This window comes from Pinus tabuliformis, chromosome Q (assembly GCF_031772625.1).
Source record: "Pinus tabuliformis cultivar Carrire ecotype Pingquan chromosome Q, CPIR1, whole genome shotgun sequence".
Lineage (NCBI taxonomy): Eukaryota > Viridiplantae > Streptophyta > Pinopsida > Pinales > Pinaceae > Pinus > Pinus tabuliformis.
In genome coordinates this window covers 258961646-258981598 of record NC_142296.1, presented here as the reverse complement: position 1 = coordinate 258981598, position 19953 = coordinate 258961646, and positions in this window count along the sequence as shown.

Sequence of the window (19953 nt, the reverse complement as noted above, 5' to 3'; positions counted from 1 at the left end):
ATAACCAACCATTTGAAAAGGCCCTCCTTAGCTTTGAAGGCAGTCTTCCACACATCGGAGGGTTTGATTGGTACCTGGTGATATCCTGACTTCAAATCAATCTTGCTAAAATATTTTCCCCCCTTTAGTTGGTCCAGAAGGTCATCAATCCGTGTGATTGGGTACCTATTCTGGATAGTGATCTTGTTCAGTGCCCGATATTCAATACAGTCTCCAAGTCCCATCCTTCTTCTGTACCAACACAATCAGGCTCCCATAGGGTGACGAACTCAGTCAGATGTGACCTTTCTATAGCAGCTCTTGAATCTGCCTCTTGATTTCATTGTTCTCCAAAACGGAGCGCTTATAGATTGGTCCATTGGGCAAAAATGCACCTGGGGTCAGATCAATGGAGTGCTTGACCTGACAGCGCAGAGGAACCCCTGCAGGGGAGGTGAAGATGTCCTCATATTTCTCCACGACCTTGTCCATCTGTAGTTGTCGTGCGGAGGGGCCCTATCTGGAGGTCATGGCCACCGTCTTCTTTTTTGTCGTGCGGAGGGGCCCTATCTGGAGGTCAGGAAAACAAATTTCCCAGTTTTGGAAATGAGCTTACTGCATTTTTTTTAGTAACCAAAGAGGTGGCGGTAGGCGATGCTACCTTCGGTATCCTTTACAACTTATTTCCCAAAGTAACAATAACAACATGAGGCCTTGACTCATAAACAACATGTCACTTCCACAAGTATGGTTGGCCTAATAATACATCAAAAACATCAAGGGGAGCAATGTCACACAATACCTCATTCGTGAAGGGCTTGATGTTGTATGGAAGGCGACACTTTTGGTTCACGCGAAGATCCCGTCCTTGGTGAAGCCACCCAATAGTGTACGATTGTGGATGTGCTGTGGTCGATAAGCCCAGCCGCTTCACGACCTCTTCTGAAATGAGGTTCTTTTGGCTCCAGTTGTTGATAATGAACTGTAGCGGGGAGCCCTTTACCCACATCTGGGAGTTGAAGAGGCACTCCTCCTCCTTTGGATCTTTGGGTTCCTCCTTTAGGATCTTCGTGGTGGCAACAATGGCGTTGGGCTTTGCATAGATAATCTGCTTCCCTTTGTCATTCATATTATCGGGTTCTGACTCAGAGTCTGAACATGCATCTGATTCCAAATACTTTAGCTCAACCACCAATGACTGCTTGGCCCAACACTCACTTGTGTTGTGAGTGGAGTTCTTATGGAACTCACACCACTCGCCCGTGTCTTTTTTCGGCTTCACAGTGTTTCTTTTTGATTGTGGCTTTGGCGAGTTTTCCTAGGCCATCCCACCTTGGCTTTGTCCTTTATTCAGTAGTTTTGGGGCGCCTTTCCCTTTCTTCGGATTTGTAGATCCAAAGTCTTGCTTCTTCTGTTTAAAATTCTGCTCGATCTTGACAATGTATCGGTACGTCATGCCTAGCGAGGAGATGTCCAGGAACTCCATCTCATCCTGGATGCACCTGTGTAGGCAGCTGCGGTATTTGAGTATCAAATGCAGCTCAGAATCCTTGATACCCAAGTTTGTGCGAAGGGTAAGAAAAATATTGGTAAACTATGGTACGTCTTGGTCCCTTCCTTGCTGCAGCGTGGTCCACTTTAGATATTTATCCTCATAGCTTTTGACAGGGTAGTACTGCTCCATGATGGAATCCCAGAACGAATTCCAAGTGTGTGCGGCTGAAAAAAGTGAGGCCATACTTTCATCCTTTTCCTCGTAGTAGGTTTCCCACGAGTTCTTGACGTGGGGGGTGGCTTTGAGAAGAGCAAAAGTAATCTTTCCCAGCCGGAAAAGTCATGAACGGAAAAATACCTTTTTAGCAGATTTAACCATTTATCTACAACGTTTGCATCTATCTGACCCTCAAATATGGGAATTTCAAAATTAACTTGTACCTTAAAGGGTATGGCGCTTCCAGAGTAGCTGCAGGAAGTAGATGTGTCGCCCCTGGGTAGCCGCTGAAGGATCTGGGCAAAGTTGTCCATCATCGCGTTCCTTTGTCGCTCGAGGGCCTCTTCGAGCAAGATTTTGATAGGATCTCCTGCCCCATCTCCTTCTTTTCATCCACCATGGGAGGCTGTCGATATTTGTGAGGCTGGTCTTCAAAGGTTCGACCAGTTCAAGCCCTGACTCCTTATATGCCAACCTCGTTGGGGACATGCAAAGAAAAACAGAGAAAGAGAAGACCGCTCTGATACCACTGATCCATATTTAAACAAGGATGCAACAAAGTAGAGAGATAACCATAAGTACAGAGATACATCAGAAATAACACTTCCTTTCATTAATGTAAAATACTGAAATATGCTTACAAATAGAAATAGAAATAAACTAGCTCGGACGATGGTAGCTTATCTCTGAGGAGAGATGTGGCAGCTACATGCCTCTAAACTATCTTAAAATGAGGCTTGAAGGCCTCTTTATTGTTGAGAAACAATGGAAATCCCTAAACATCCAAAACCTTAACCCTAGGAGATGAAGCGCCAAACTATGGGCCCTATTTTGGGTAAATTGGTACATCAACTTCCCGGTGTCATAACTTTGGCATACGATCTCCGTTTGATGCTTACAATACCTCGTTAGAAAGATCTATTCGAGGAATAGAACTTTGGTAAGAGAAACATCAGTCCATGGACCCATGTTGCTCCCATTTTTCCCAAGAAAACGTTGTTTAGGGCCTTAAAACAGCTCCGGAAGTTCAGGACTTGAAAGAATGCCAAAAATAGTAAATTGTGCCATAAATAAGGAAACTAAAAAACTAAAAGAAACAATGGTGGGGGTCCAAGTGGAATTGGCGGGTGGCCACCAATATCCACCTGGATCATTACTCCACCCTTAGGAAGCAATGGTCCCCATTGCGTTGAGTTCCTCCATGAGATGAGGAAACTTCTGCTGAACTTAGTCCCTGGTGAGCCACTTGCCTGGTGAAGGAGTTGGCCTACTTTGGTAACTCGATACAGTTGGATCTTCTGCTGGTGAGTGTGTTTGACCTACTTGTCCATGATCTGATCAATTGCAACTTGTTACACACAATCTGGATTTAACTTTGTTGGTGTGAGTTGTTCTGCAATGTCGGATGTGTCTAGTAATGGTGGGAAGTATGGCCGAAGGCGGTCCACATTGAACACTAGGTGCAGGCCAAGGAATGGGGGAATGCTAAGCTCAAATGCATTGTCTCCCACAACCTTGGTAATGGTGTAAGGACCATATCAAAGTGGTCTGAGTTTTTGATAGGCTCTGGTAAGGCGTTCCTTTTGCAAATGCAACCAGACTTTGTCGCCCACTTGAAACTTGTGTGGCACCCGATGTTGATAATGTCACTGCTTTTAATTGGCATTTGATTTCACCAGAATGTCATGGACCTGCTGGCGGATATGTTGGATGTGCTCATTGAAGTTGTTTGCCTTATCTATTTCGGATTGGACATGAGCCAAATCTGCCTAAGCCGCTGAAAATGGCATGGCCACATCAATGGGACATAGTGGTTTGAATCCTAAGCCCACCTGAAAAGGGTTGTGGCTAGTCGAGATGTGGAGAGCCTGGTTATAGCTGTGTTGAACATAGGGGAGGCTCTCATCCCATGTGTGTGGATGCTTTGAGATGTACATGTGAAAAGTGTGTACGACCATCCTGTTGACAACATCTGTCTGGCCATCAGTTTGGGGATGGAAGGTTGTGGACTTAGTGAGTTTGGTGTCCAGTATCAACAAGAGACTGGAACAAAATATACTAAGGAACCTATTGTCCTGATCTAAGATGATAGACTGTGGGATCCCAAAGTGTACCTGTTATCACTCTAAGAAACTTTCCTAGGTTGTAGCTCGGAGATTCTTGGTAACATATAACTTCAACTTATTTGTTGCAATGGATGAATGGAAGGAATGATTCTTGTCCAAGCTAGATAACCACTTATACTTTGTTTCACTCCAAACATGCGTGAACACCACCAGACTACAAGGCTTTAGACAACCAACTACTCACAATTTAGAGATAAGGTGAATATGGAGAACACTGACCACACCAGCAGATGCACAAGACTATGTGATGGCCGGCTGCAACCAGTAAGAAGCCTATAAATCTATTCTACTAATGTCCAAATAGGATGACAACTCTCTGGCACTAGATAGAAAGAAACCTGGATAGCCTATTCAATGATACATTCAACAATCTAACACATAGATAGGATGACAGCTTTCTAGTGCTAGACCTTAAAGATCAAGAATACAAAGTATCAGGCATAGCTTAGAACAGAGAGAAAGTGGAAAGTGAGCAGTTAATAGAAAAAAAGCTTGTATTAGCTGAAAATGAAGACGAGATGCTGCAAGTGGAAAAATATCCACAGTCTCCAGAAGTTGAACCTTACATCAAACATCAACAATCAACCCCGATTACATCTTTCTTCTGGGTATTTATAGAGTTTCATTACAAAGGAACTTTGGCCGTTTAGGTATGGAGGGGTCATAATTGACCACCAACTTCATTTAACTACGTGATGGAGTCTCTGAACATGCTTGCTTGCTCCAGTGAGTGAATCTTATCCTTTCAGGTGCTGTTTTGTCCTCTTAGGTAGTTGGAGTGTTCGTATCAGTGTAGCTCCATAACTGGTAAATGTAGTTGCAGGGCATGCCTGTACTTTCTCTCCCTTAGCCATGCTATTTGTTGAATGCTGTTGTTAGGGTCTGTCAGTGACTAGTAATGGCAAGCCGATCACCTTGTTCCTTTGGGCCAATGGAGTGGTCAAAGGACATGGAGTGCATGGTTGAACGAACAGTCGAGATGATAGGGAAGGATGACCATCGGATCGGGAGAACAGACCACCAAGATGGCTCAGTGGAGTCTGTCAGAGGATGTGGGAGTGGATTGATTTTGGTCATTAGATCCTGGGAAGCCAGATCTAATAGTGATCGAGCGGTGAATATGCGCGAGAGTTTAATGGGCGGGCGGTTAGGTTAGGTGGTAGATGGTATTGATTGCACCGCCTTCGGGCATAAAGTGGTAAAAGGACAAGGGCATGCAATCCCACTCAATGATCGACACGTAGTGGCAGATGAGAGAGAGAAACCGCTCTCATTGCGTGCTAATGTTTGATCGGGTTATGGGCATGGGGAGAGCGAATGCCATCGGATCGGGTGGAGATGGATCAGACGGTTGGGAAATGAGCGCACAGGTTGCTTTATTGGGTGCGACGGGAGCCGTTGGATTTGGCGGGGAAAATCAACCGCAGAGATTAAATGCAATGAGTTTATAAAGGCGCAAAGGTGTATGGGAGGGTTTTATGAGGGTTTAGACTTTGCGCTCTTGGCTTAAAGTAAAAGGGATTTATGTTGGGTTTAGAGGAAAAACGGAAGAAAAGGAGGTGAAGGGGAGTAAGAAGAGCAAAAGAAAAATAAGGAAAATGACTGCTTGGGATTCTTTTAGCATAGCCAGTCCACCCAAGCCTATCTCTGACCTTCAGAAACCATAGTTATATAGCAGAGCTAACACTGGCTCCTTCTGGGTATGAGATCTTCCCTGTGAGGTCTCAAGAACCGTAGACCAATGCCTTTCCTACAAAACCAGATCAGTAAAATTTCCTAGTGTTCCATTGGGCATGGAGTCTAATTGAGCCTACACTAAAATCTGATAAAACAACATATTTACAACATTAAGGCCTGAAAACCTTAAATAACATAAACCTTTAGAAATTGCCCATTCACTGGGCCATAAAAAATTGTCTCTCCTTCCATGTTTTGCAGCATGAAAGTGTTGTTCCCCTGGATTTAAGAAATGATAAAAGGCCCAGTCCACAGAGCATCAAATTTCCCATGGTTGCCTTTCTTCTCCTTGAGTGCATCCCATTTAAGAACCAAGTCCCCAACTTGAAAATTGTCTATCTTTTCCCTTTTATCAAAGGCTTCCTTGATTCTCTTTTGATGTGCTGCAGACATGACAACTAACTGATTTCTGATTTGATGCACTTCAGCCAGGTCGCTGATTCTTTTTGCCATGTCATCTTCTTCATTCTGCTCTTCCTGCAAGAAATTTGCCACCGGGAGGGTTAACTGAATTGGGATTACAACCTCAGTGCCATATACCAGCTTGAATGGAGAATTCCCTGTGGATTTCTTGGTAGTCACTCTGTCAGCCCACAATGCATACTTGAGCTTGGAATCCTAGTTCTTTTTGTTGTCCTCCAACAGCTTTTGATTATCCTTATCAGGCTCTTGTTGGAAGATTCTACTAGACGATTGCCTTGAGGGTAATATGAGGTGGAATGTACCAGTTTAACTCCCATTGAGTCACACATGTCCAACAACTCTTTTGCCTTGAAGGCTGCCACATTGTCCGTAACTAATTTGTGTGGATAGCCAAACCTGGTGAAAATGTTTTCAGTCAAAAATTTCATGACCACATGGTGATCAACTTTCTTAGTAGGGATGGCCTCAATCCATTTAGTGAAGTAGTCAGTGGCTACTAAGATCCACCTGTGCTGGCCACTGAATGTGGGTTAATTTCTCCTATGAAATCCAAACCCCACTGCTGAAAAGGGCCACTGGCATGTATTTGCTTTAAGGGCAGGGACTTCAACTGCTGTTTTCCTTCAAATATTTGTTACCTGTCACAAGATTTTACAAATGAAAAGACATCAGAAAACAAAGTGGGCCAATAATACCCAACTCTGAGGATCTTATGGGCTGTGGTTTTCCAGTAGTGGTGTCCTCCACATATGCTGGAATGGAACTGGTGCATGACCTCCATGGATTGTTCTTTATCCAAACGCCTCAAAAGAATTCCAGAGGGGTCCTTCCAATAGAGCAGGTTTTCATGAATGCAATACTTGGCTGCTCTGAGCTTAATAGTTCTGGCTTGGCTTGAACTAAGGCCTGGAGGGACTTCTAGCTTCAACAAAAATTGAGCTATTGTAGAATACCATTCACAAGAAGCTAGATTTTCTGCCAATGACTGGTTCTGCCCTGGTCCAACTATTTCTTCTGTCTGTCCATCTTTTGAAATTGTGCTTATCCAATTTATGTCCAACATCCTACAATTTTCTTCAGCCATTAGTTTAGCAAGGCCCTGACCTCTGACAAGCTTGGTGGGCTTCAATTCTATGTTGAATTCGATAAGCTTTGCAATCCATTTTTCCCTTCTTCCATCAACATCTGGCTGCGTTAGGACATCTTTTACTGAAGCGGAGGCCACATATGCAATTACCTTGGAATGCAGAATGTATATTCTGAAAGATTTCAAAGATTTGATAAGGGCATAGGCCTGATTTTCTATCATATCATACCTTAGTTCAACATTCCTTAATGTTTTGTTGAAAAATGCCACTGGATGCTCTGAACCTTCATCATTTGTTTGCAATAAAACTGTTGCAAGGGTGTCACCTGAAGCAAATGAAAATATATGGAACTCCTTGCTATAGTCTAGATTGATCAAAGTAGGAGCTTCCATAATGGCCCTTTTGATGGCTTAAAAAGATCTTCTTGCTACATCAGTCCATTTGATTTTTGACCCCTTTTTAGCATGGAGGTGATGTGTTTTACAAGTTCTGCAAAATTAGGAATAAACCTCCTTACAAAGTTTATTTTGCCTAGAAAGGATTGGATGTCCTTTTTTAATCTTGGGACAGACAAGGACTGTATTTCTTTCACTCTTTTTGGGTCAATTTTGACACCTGCAGCAGAGACAATGTGTCCTAACAGCTTGCCCTCTTCTAAAGAAAATTGTGAATTTTTAGGATTTACTGAAATCCCAAACCTTATGCACTTCAAAAACACTTTCTTCAGGTGCTGCAAATGGTCTCGATGGTAGCTGGAGTACACTGTTATATCATCTAGGTATATAAGGACAAACTTATCCTTCTCTCCTACAAACGATATATCCATATCCCTCTAAAAGGTGGCTCCAACATTCATCAGCCCAAAAGGCATATTGGAATACATAAAAGTGCCCCAAGGCGTGGTGAATACAATCTTTTCTTGGTCATCTGGGTGCATAGCAACCTGGTTATATCCTGAGAATCCATCCAGGAAAGACATCACTTTGGCTCCTGAGACTTTCTGCAACAAATGCTCCATCTTTGGTAGGGGATAATTATCTTTCTTAGAGCAATTGTTCTGGTTTCTGAAATCAACGCAGAGCCTGATTTCTCCACTTTTCTTCCTCACCACTACCAAATTGGCTACCCACTTAGAGTATCTCAGAGGGCCTATGATTTTGGAAGCCAACAACTTCTTGATTTCTTTTTCAACCAGAGGGAGGAGCAAAGGATTTATGGGTCTCAGCTTCTATTTGAAAGGAATGGTGTATTTCTCCAATGGAATCTTATGCTGGATGATCCTTTTATCATAAGTTTTAAGGTCAGTGTATTCCCAGGCAAAAATATCAGCAAATTGTTTCATCAGAGTGTAGTATTCAAAAGTTTGGGTAGCAGATAGATGGGTGGACAGATTTACATATTTTGGATGACTTGGAGTCCCTATGTTATGCCTATGGACTATAGATTGGTCTTCCTTTTGGGCAACTTTATAAGGCACATCATTCTGGTCAAACAACTTTTCTAGGGGAACTAGGCCTTTGGGTATATAATTGCTAGGAAACTGAACAATGTTGTCATGGCCAATTTTGTTTCTAAGCTGGGGCTAGGGTTTTTCTTCCAAGGCTTCATTCTCTTGGTCAATTTGCATTTCAGAGAATTCGTCAATGACTTGCAGAACCTAGCAGTATTCAAAAGTTTGGGCAGTAGATAGATGGGTGGACAGATTTACATATTTTGGATGACTTGGAGTCCCTATGTTATGCCTATGGACTATAGATTGGTCTTCCTTTTGGGAAACCTTATAAGGCACATCATTTTGGTCAAACAACTTTTCTAGGGGAACTAGGCCTTTGGGTATATAATTTCTAGGAAACTGAACAATTTCGTCATGGCCAATTTTGTTTCTAAGTAGGGGCTAGGGATTTTCTTCGAAGGCTTCATTCTCTTGGTCAATTTGCATTTGAGAGAATTCGTCAATGATTTACAGAAACCTATTTACCTCATCATCATCCTCAAAAAATTTCCAATGCTGGACATTATTAGGCAAGGATGGTCTATATTTTATCTGGACTTCATAGACCAATTTAGGGGGAATGGGAGGGATGAACATGCTAGCAGACACAACAAGGGAGTCAGCAAGCTGATTTTTACTCTAGGGATATATGAGATACAAAAACTATCAAAAGATTCTTTCAGTCTCCATACCTCATCTCTATATGCCTTCAGCCTTGGGTGCCTTGCTTGGAACGTTTTTCTAACTTGCTAAATGATGAGATCAGCATCCCCAAACACCTTTATACTTCTGATTCCTCTGTCTTGGGCAACGTTTAAGCCCAATATCAGAGCCTCATACTCTGCTATATTGTTGGTGACCCAGAAGTCAGCTTGAAAGACAGATGTTTGCTTTCCTGTTTTGGAGACACCAACACCACTCCTGCTCCTGCAGTTTCTTTTGAACAGGCTCCATCAAAGAACATATCCCAAGCTTATGTTCCCTCTTCTTCCATAGCCTGGTCAATTGGTTTCTTGATCTGCATTGAGGCCTTCTGAGATTCTTCAATTTGGAGGATGCAAGCTCCAAAATAAGTGTCCACAACGTAAATAAGATGATTAGTGGGGTTCTTCTCATCACTGATGATATAGGCCAGCTGGGCTTCCCTCTACAATCTCCTGCTTTCTCCTCCAAAGACTGTGACAGTGGCATAAGATAAATCATTTTGTAATGTTCCCCCCAGCCTCTTAATCCACCCTCTGGACAACAGCATGCCAAACTTAGGGGGGACGTCTACTACCACAATATCCATCATCATGCTCTTCATGGGTAGCTGAGTTAAGGTGATAGCTAAATATTTGATTAATCCCAGACATTTCGCCTTCCTTGAATCAAATGAGAATAAATCATGATATGGTCTGGTGATATCAAGGCCTAACTCTTCCATGACAGCCTTGGGCATCAGATTATGGCTTGCCCCTGTGTCCAGCAGATAGTTATGAAGGATTTTGTCATGAATGGTCAATGAGACATAAAATGATGGGGAAATATCATCAGTTGGTTCAGTCATTGGGCTAAGCACAACTGCAAGTTTATCGTCTTGTAAATTCACATAGTCAGTGGAGGCTTGTGTGGCTCTCAACTCAAGGGCATCAAGGATAGGCTTTCTAATGACTTCACTCTTTACAAGTTCTATCAGAGGTACAAATATTTTGAACTTCTGGACTTCTGATTCAAAGCTGAAAGGGGAAGGGGACTTGTCAGGGCCTCTTACCTCTTGAGCTGGCACATTGAGGATGATAGGATCAGCTGCTGGTCTTTTCTGTTTGTTAATTTGCTGCTCTGTTGGGACATCAACTCTTTGGACAAGATTCTCCTTGACATTGCTTGTTCTTGACCTCAGATTATATCTTTGTTGTTCATTAGTCTGCAGAACAACTTCTCTATCCCACTCTTGACTGGTTCGGTCCTGGAGTAATGATTCTTCATAGGCAACCAATGTTAAAAACGCAGCACGACCCTTATCTTCCATGTAATGAATGCCATCCTCTCCGTCTAGCTGTTCTTCCTCCATGACTATGTTTTCGAAAGGAGCTTTAACCCTTTGTTCTTCACCGGCTTCTTTACCCCTCTGAATGATCTGCAATTGTTCATTTTCTCTTCTGAATGGATTTGGATTTCTTGAAGCAAATGTGTTTGGAAGCCTTGCTTTCCCAGAACTCTGCTCAACCTTGAGTTTGGATATTTCAGTAGCCAATCACTCTATCATTTTAGTCATTTTGTCTATTTTGGGCTCTGAAGATGAAGCAGAGGAAGAAGAAGCCTCACGTCTTTGCCTCCTTCTATCATCATCGACTTTGAGCTTTTTTGCGGCTATGATATTGGATTCCACCTCTAAGGCTGAATCTTGCATTGCAGCTAGAGTGGCACATCTTCTTTCTTTCAATAGCAGGAAAAAATAAGGGTCAAAAGCATTGGCATAGGTGAGTTTGGTAGAGGTGGGGGTAGGCTTTACTTCAGCTGGTATCTTGCTATACATACGATTGAATCTTTTATTAAAATTAGACAATGATTCCCCATTTTCCCTCTTGAGGTTGCCAAACTCAGTATGGTAATATAGCAGGTCTTTCTTATCTCCCTAATGTTTTAAAAACACATCATCTAAAGCTTCAATGTCTGCAATAGACCTAGGGGTCAACTCTCTAAACCACTTTCTAGCCTCTCCATCAAGGCTTTGGACAAATACTCTCATCCACACATCATCTTCACTGATATCTAGGTTATTAGCATAACTATAAAAGGACTCAAGGTGTTCTTTAGCAGTTACTCCCTTTGTACCAGTGAACTTAGGCATGTATTTATGATATTCTCCTACGGGCATGGCATTCAAAGGAATAGGCAAGACTAGGGGTCCATACCTAGTAGCTATGATTCTTTCCATCTTTGTGGGTACATGTTGGCCTGCCATGACTGGGGTAGAGGGAAACTAATGGACTATAAGGGAGGTCTTCTTTGGACTAATATCCAAAGGGGAACTTATTGAATAAGGAGCTTTATGAACCTCTGGGAGGATTTCTTCACTAATAATAATAGGCTCTATATTCTCAACATATACATGCTCAGCTACAAGCCTCTCTTGCAGAGATACATAAGCTTTTTTAGGCTTACCTGATCTTGATGCTCCTTTCTGTGATGTTTTTCTTTTCTTGACAGTCTTCTCAGAATCAAGCACTGGGTCAACTGGTGATTTCTGAGGATTTCTCTGAGTATGCCTCACAAACTGAGCCAGAACTATGATGTGGAGTCGCCAAAGGTTGGTCCTCCAGTAGATTTGGCAGATAGATGATTACAACCAGGAATGTGTCCAAACTTTGTCTATCATCAAATCTGGATCTGTGTCGTTCTCCCAAGGAAGTTGAGCTTTAATCTCCTCTCCCCGACAACGGCGCCACTTATGTTATCACTCCAAGAAACTCTCCTAGGTTGTAGCTCAGAGATGCTTGGTAACATATAACTTCAACTTATTTGTTGCAATGGATGAATGGAAGGAATGATTCTTGTCCAAGACAGATAACCACTTCTACTTTGTTTCACTCCAGACATGCGTGAACACCCCCAGACTACAAGGCTTTAGACCACCAACTACTCACAGTTTAGAGATAAAGTGAATATGTAGAACACTGACCACACCAGCAGATGCACAAGACCATGTGATGGCCGGCTACAACCAGTAAGAAGCCTGTAAATCTATTCTACTAATGTCCAGATAGGATGACAGCTCTCTGGCACTAGATAGAAAGAAACGATACATTCAACAATCTAACACATAGATAGGATGACAAATTTTAGTGCTAGACCTTAAATATCAAGAATACAACATATCAAACATAGCTTAGAACAGAGAGAAAGTGGAAAGTGAGCAGTTAACAGCAAAAGAAGCTTGTATTAGCTGAAAATGAAGATGAGACGCTGCAAGTGGAAAAATATCCACAGTCTCTAGAAGTTGAACCTTACATTAAAACATCAACCATAAACCCTGATTACATCTTTCTTCTGGGTATTTATAGAGTTTCATTACAAAGGCACGTTGCCATTTAGGTATGGAGGGGTCATAATTGACCACCAACTGCATTTAACTGCCTGATGGAGTCTATGAACATGCTTGCTTGCTCCAGTGAGTGAATCTGATCCTTTCAGGTGCTGTGATGTCCTCTTAGGTAGTTGGAGTGTTCGTATCGGCGTATCTTCATAACTGGTAAATGCAGTTGTAGGGCATGCATGTACTTTCTCTCCCTTAGCCATGTTGTCTGTTGAATGTGGTTGTTAGGGTCTATCAGTGACTGGTAATGGCAAGCCGATCAACTTCTTCCTTTGAGCCAACGGAGTGGTCAAAGGACGTGGAGTGCATGGGTGAATGGATGGTCAAGATGATAGGGAAGGATGACCGTCGGATCGGGAGAATAGACAGCTGAGATGGCTCGGCGAAGTCTGTCAGACGATGTGGGAGTGGATTTATTTTGGGTTGTTAGATGCTGGGTGGTGAAGATACGCAGGAGTTGAACGGGCGGGCAGTTAGGTTAGGCGATAAATGGTATTGATTGCACCGCCTTCGAGCATAAAGCGGTAAAAGGACAAGGGCATGCGATCCCACTCAATGATCGACATGTAGCGGTGGATGAGAGAGAGAAACCACTCTCATCGCGTGCTAACATTCGATCGGGTTACGGGCGTGGGCATAGCGAATGCCATCGGATCGGGTGGAGATGGATCAGATAGTTGGGAAATGAGCGTGCAGGTTGCTTTATTGGGTGTGACGGGAGCTGTTGGATTTGGCGGGGAAGATCAATGGTGAAGATTAAAGGCGATGAGTTTATAAAGGTGCAAAGGCATATGGGAGGGTTTTATGAGGGTTTAGACTTTGCGCTCAGGGCTTAAAGTAAAAGGGATTTGTGTCGGGTTTAGAGGAAAAACGAAAGAAACAGAGGTGAAGGGGAGTAAGTGGAGCAAAAGAAAAATAAGCAAAATGATCACTTGGGCTTCTTTTAGCATAACCAGTCCACCTAAGCTTATCTCTGACCTTCAGAAACCATAGTTATATAGCAGAGCTAACAGTACCCACACTTGTTCAAAGAAGATTTTAGCACTGGCTTCTATTGCGATATTCTTCTTGCAGGCCGCCATAATGGCCATCTTTGAGAACCTGTCAATGACCACAAAAACACAGTCATTTCCATGCTTAGTAGAATGAAGGCTCGACATGTAATCCATGGAGACAGACTCCCAAGGTCGACTAAGGGTAGGCAGCGAAGTATTGAGGCCTTGCTTATGATGGTCGGTTTGGCAATGGTGTAGGCAGTGGAGGATTTGATGTAATTTCCGACATCTTGTTAAAGATTTTGGCCAATAGAAATACTTCTCCAGTACTTCCACCATTTTCTCAACCTCGAAATGCCCAACAACTCCACTGTAGTGTGCTCCCCAAATCATCTTGGCACGCTCGCTTGAAGGAACAGAAAGGTGGCCCAGGTGGCATAACAGGGCATCCTGGAGGTGAAAATCTAGAACATGTTGATCCTCCAAGAGTGTTTGGTATGTGTGGCCGAATTCTGGGTCACTTTTGTAAAGAAGTGGCCAATCAAAAGTCTCATGCCCACAAGAGTTGAGCATGGTGGTTAACGCCATGATCGGTGGTCGACTAAGGCAATCTGAAACATTATTGGTGCTGCCCTTCTTATACTTGATATTCAAATGGAATTGTTGTAGGTTTGTCGACCACTTCTGATGGTAATCATTCTATAACTTCCCTTGCATCTGTATGAACTGAAAGGGCCTGTGGTCTATGTGGTAGACCATTTCCTTCCCAAAATGTAATGCTTCCATTAACAATAGGCCTGCACAATGGAATAGATCTATTTTTCATAAGTGGGATACTTCTAGACTGTGTCTGAAAGTGTCTCATTTTGATATGCCACCAGATGCCCGTGTTGAGTAAGGACGACCCCAATAGCATAGAAAGATGCATCTGTCTCGATCTCAAATGGTTGTTGCAAGTCTGGTAATGCGAGCACTGGTGCTGAGTAGAGGCGATGTTTCAACTCTTTGAATGCCTTCTGTTGAGATTGAGACCAAAAGAATTTTTCTTTCGCTCCTCCCTTAGTGACTTGAGTCAAGGGCCAAGTGATATGAAAAAATCCCAACACAAACCTGCGGTAGAAGTTGGAAAGACCCAGAAAGTTGTGGAGCTCTATCAGAGCAGCTGGAGATGGCCAATCCCGAATGACTTGGATCTTGGCTGGATCCACATGCACCCCTTGTTCATCAATAATGTATCTTAGATACTAAACTTGGGTCATGCCAAAAGTGCATTTCTCCAAATTAGCACATAAATTTTGTTTCCGTAGTGTTTGGAGAACTGGTCAGATGTGGTGGAGGTGCTCTTCCCAACTCTGGCTAAAGATCAGGATGTCATCCAAGTATACCACTACAAATGAGTTGGTGAATGGCTGTAAGATGTCATTAATTAGCCTCATGAAGGGTGCAGGAGCATTCATCAACCCGAAAGGCATAACCAACCATTTGAAAAGGCCCTCCTTGGCTTTGAAGGCAGTCTTCCACACATTAGAGGGTTCGATTTGCACCTGGTGATATCTTGACTTCAAATCGATCTTGCTAAAATATTTTGCCGCCTTCAGTTGGTCCAGAATTTCATCAATCTGTGGGAGCGAGTACCTATTCCAGACAGTGATCTTGTTCAGCACCTGATAGTCAGTACAAAGTCTCAAAGTCCCATCCTTCTTCTGTACCAACACGATCGGGCTCCCATACGGCGATGAACTCAGTCGAATGTGACCTTTCGGCAGTAGCTCCTAAATCTTCCTCTTGATTTCATCATTCTCCAGAACGGAGCACCGATAGATTGGTCCATTGGGCAGTAGCGCACTTGGGGGTAGATCGATGGAGTGCTTGACTTGATAGTGCAGAGGAACCCCTATGGGGGAAGGTGAAGATGTCCTCGTACTCCTCCATGATGTTGTCCATCTGTAGTTGTCGTCTGGAGAGGCCCTCTCTAGAGTTCATGGCCACCATCTTCCTTTTTCCTTGAGGGCATATCATCAAGAAAACAAATTTCCTAGTTTTGGAAATGAGCTTACTACATTGTTTTGCAGTAACCAAAGAGATGGCAGTAGGCGATGCTATCTCCAGTATCCTGTACAAATTATTTCCCAAAGTAATAATAACAACGTGAGGCCTTGAATCATATACAACATGTCGCTTCCACTAGTATGGTTGGCTTAATAATACATCACAAACATCAAGGGGAGAAATGTCACACAATACCTCATTCATGAAGGGCTTGATGTTGTATGGAAGGCGACACTGCTGGCTCTCGCAAAGATCCCATCCTTGGTGAAGACACTCGATGGTGTACAGTTGTGGATGTGTTATGGTCGGTAAGCCCAACTGCTTCACGACCTCTACCGAAATGAGGTTCTTTTGGCTCATGCTGTCGACAATGAACTATAGCGGGGAGCCCTTTACCCACATCTGGGAGTGGAAGAGGCACTCCTTTTCCACTAGATCTTCGAGTTCCTCCTTCTGGATCTTCATGGTGGCAATGATGGTGTTGGGCTCCGCATCAATAATTTGCTTCCCTTTGTCATTCCCCTTATCAGGTTCTTACTCAGAGTCGGAACATGCATCTGATTCCAAATACTTTAGCTCGGCCACGAGTGACTGCTTGGCTCGACACTCACTTGTGTTGTGAGTGGAGCTCTTATGGAACTCACAACACTTGCCTATGTTCTTCTTCGACTTCGTGGTGTTGTTCTTTGCCTGTGGCTTTGGTAGCTTATCTTGGGCCATCCCACCTTGGCTTTGTCCCTTTTTTTCAACAGTTTGGGGGTGCCTTTTCCTTGCTTCAAATTTGCAGATCCAAAGTCTCGCTTCTTCTGTTTAAACTTTTGCTTGATCTTGACAGTGTATCGGTACACCATGTCGAGCGAGGAGATGTCCAGGATCTCCATCTCATCCTGGATGTACCTGTGTAGGTAGCCGTGGTATTTGAGTACCGAATTTAGGTTAGAATCCTTTATAACCAACTTTGTGTGAAGGGTATGAAAAATATTGGTAAACTCCAGAACGTCTTGGTCCCTTCCTTGCCACAGCGTGGTCCACTTTATGTATTTATCCTCATAGCTTTTGACAGGGTAGTACTACTCCTTGATGGCATTCTGGAATGAATTTCAAGTGGGTGCGGCTGAAAAAAGTGAGGCCGTACTTTCATCCTTTTGCTCGCAGTAGGTTTCCCACTAGTCGTTGACGTGGGGGTGGATTTGAGAAGAGTGAAAGTAATCTTTTCCCGGTTGAAAAAGTCATGAACAGACAAAGACCCTTCTAGTAAATTTAACCATTTATCTACAAATTCTGCATCTATCTGACCCTCAATTATGGGACTGTCAAAGTTAACTTGTACCTTAAAATGTGTGGCGCTTCTAGAGTAGCTACTAGAAGTAGATGTGTCGCCTCTAGGTAGCCGTTGAAGGATTTGGGAAAAGTTGTCCATCATTGTGTTCCTTTGTCGCTCGAGAGCCTCTTCGAGCAAGATTTTGATAGGATCTCCTACCCCCTCATCTTTATTTTCATCAGCCATGGGAGGCTATCGGGATTTGCGAGGCTGGTCTTGGAAAGGTTTGACTAGTTCAAGCTCTAACTCCTTATATCCCGACCTTGTTGGGGACATGCAAAGAAAAACAAAGAAAGAGCAGACCGCTCTAATACCACTGATCCAGATTTAAATAGAGACGCAAAAAATTACAGAGATAACCATAAATATAGAGATACATCTGAAATAATACTTCATTTCATTAATGTAAAATACTGAAAAATGCTTACAAACAGAAATGGAAATAAACTAGCTCGAGCAATGGTTGCTTATCTCTGAGCAGAGATGTGGCAACTACATGCCTCTGAACTATCTTACAATGGGGCGCGAAGGCCTATTTATTGTTTAGAAACAATGGAAAACCATAACATCCAAAACCCTAACCCTAGGAGATGAAGCACCAAACTATGGGCCCCGTTTTGGGTAAATTGGTACATCAACTTCCCGGGGTCATAACTTTGGCATACAATCTCCATTTGACGTGCACAATACCTCGTTAGAAAGATCTATCCAAGTAATACAACTTTGGGTAGAGAAATATTATTACCAACTCTAGTGGTGCTCCGAGTTTTCCCAAGAAACGTCGTTTAGGACCTCAAAATGGCTTTGGAAGTTCAGGACCCGAAAAACTGCCAAAAATAGTAAATTGTGTTACAAATAAGGAAACTAAAACACTGAAAGAAACAATGGTGGGGGTCCAAGTGGAATTGGTGGGTGGAAACCAATACCCACCTAGATCATTCCTCCCCCCTTAGGAAGCAATCATCCACATTGCGTTGAGTTCCTCCATGAGATGAGGAAACTTCTGCTGAATTTGGTCCCTGGTGAGCCACTTACCCTGGTGAAGGAGTTGGCTTGCTTTGACAACTCGATATAGTTGGATTGTTTGTTGGCAAGTGTGCTTGAACTATGTGTCCATGATCCGATTAGTTGTAGCTTGTTCCATGTAATATGGATTTAACTCTGTTGGTGTGAGTTGTTCTACAATGTCGGATGTGTCTAGTAGTGGTGGAAAGTATGGCCGAAGACGGTCCATATTGAACACTAGGTACAGGCCAAGGAATGGGGAATGCTGCGCTCAAATACATTGTCTCCTACAGCCTTGGTAATGGTGTAAGGACCATATCAGAGTGGTTTGAGTTTCTGATAGGCTCCGGTAAGGCGTTCCTTTTGCAAATGCAACCACAATTTGTCGCCCACTTGAAACTTGTGTGGCACCTGATGTTGATCATGTCGTTTCTTGTACTTGGCATTTTATTTCTCCAAAATGTCATGGACCTACTGGCAGATATGTTGGATGTGCTCAATGAAGTTTTTTTCCTTATCTTTTGCGTTCTGGATATGTGCCGAATCTACCTGAGTAGCTACAAATGGCATGGCCACATCAATGGGACATAGTGGCTAGAATCCCAAGCCTACGTGAAAAGGTTTGTGGCCAAGCGAGCTGTGGAGAGCCCGATTATAGTCGTGATGAACATAGGGGAGGCTCTCATCCCATGTGCATGGATGCTTTGAGTTGTACATGTGTAGAATGTGTACGATCATCCTGTTGACAACCTTTGTTTGGCCATCTGTTTGGGGATGAAAGGCTGTGGACTTAATCAGTTTGGTGTCCAGAATCAACTAGAGACTAGACCAAAATTTACTGAGGAACCTTATGTTTCGATCTCAAATGATAGACTGTGGGATCCTAAAGTGTACCCACACTCGTTCAAAGAAGAGTTTAGCAGTGGCTTCTATTGTGATATTCTTCTTGTAGGTCGCCATATGGCCATCTTTGAGAACCTGTCGATGACCACAAAAACATAGTCGTTTCCATGCTTGGTAGGAGGTAGGCTCGACATGTAATCCATGGAGATGGATTCTTAAGATTGACTAGGGGTAGGCAGCAGAGTATAGAGGACTTGCTACTTGATGGTCGGTTTGGCAATCGCATAGGCAGTGTAGGATCTGATGTACTTTCCAACATCGTGTCAAATATTCGGCCAATAGAAACACTTCTACAGTACTGCCACAATTTTCTCAACCTCGAAATGCCCAACAGCCTAACTGTAGTGTGCTTCCCAAATCATCTTGGCACGCTCACTTGAAGGAACACAAAGGTGACCTAGGTGGCATAACAAGGCATCTTGGAGTTGAGCATTGGAACATGTTGACCCTCCAAGAGTGTCTGGTATGTGTGGCCGAACTCTAGGTTGCTTTTGTAGAGAAGTGGCCAATTAGAAGTCTCGTGTGCACAAGAGTTGAGCACAGTGGTTAACACCATGATTGGTGGTCGACTGAGGCAATCTGCAACATTATTGGTGCTGCCATTCTTATACTTGATATTCAAATGGAACTATTGCAGGTATGTGGACCTCTTCTGATGGTGAACATTCTGCAACTTCCCTTGCATCTGTATGAACTTCAGGGGTTGGTGGTCTGTGTGGATGACCGTTTCCTTCCCAAAAATGTAATGATTCCATTGTCAGAAGGCTTGCATAATGGAATACATCTCTTTGTCATAAGTGGGATACTTTCGGACTGTGTCTAAAAGTGTCTCACTGTGATATGCCACTGGATGCCCATGTTGAGTAAGGACTGCCCCAATAACATAGTCAGAGGCATCTGTCTCAATCTCAAATGATTGTTTCAAGTCTGGTAATGCGAGCATTGGTGCCGAGTAGAGGTGATGTTTCAATTTTGTGAATGCCTTCTATTGAGATTCAGACCAAAATAATTTTTCTTTTGCTCCTCCCTTGGTGACTTGACTCAAG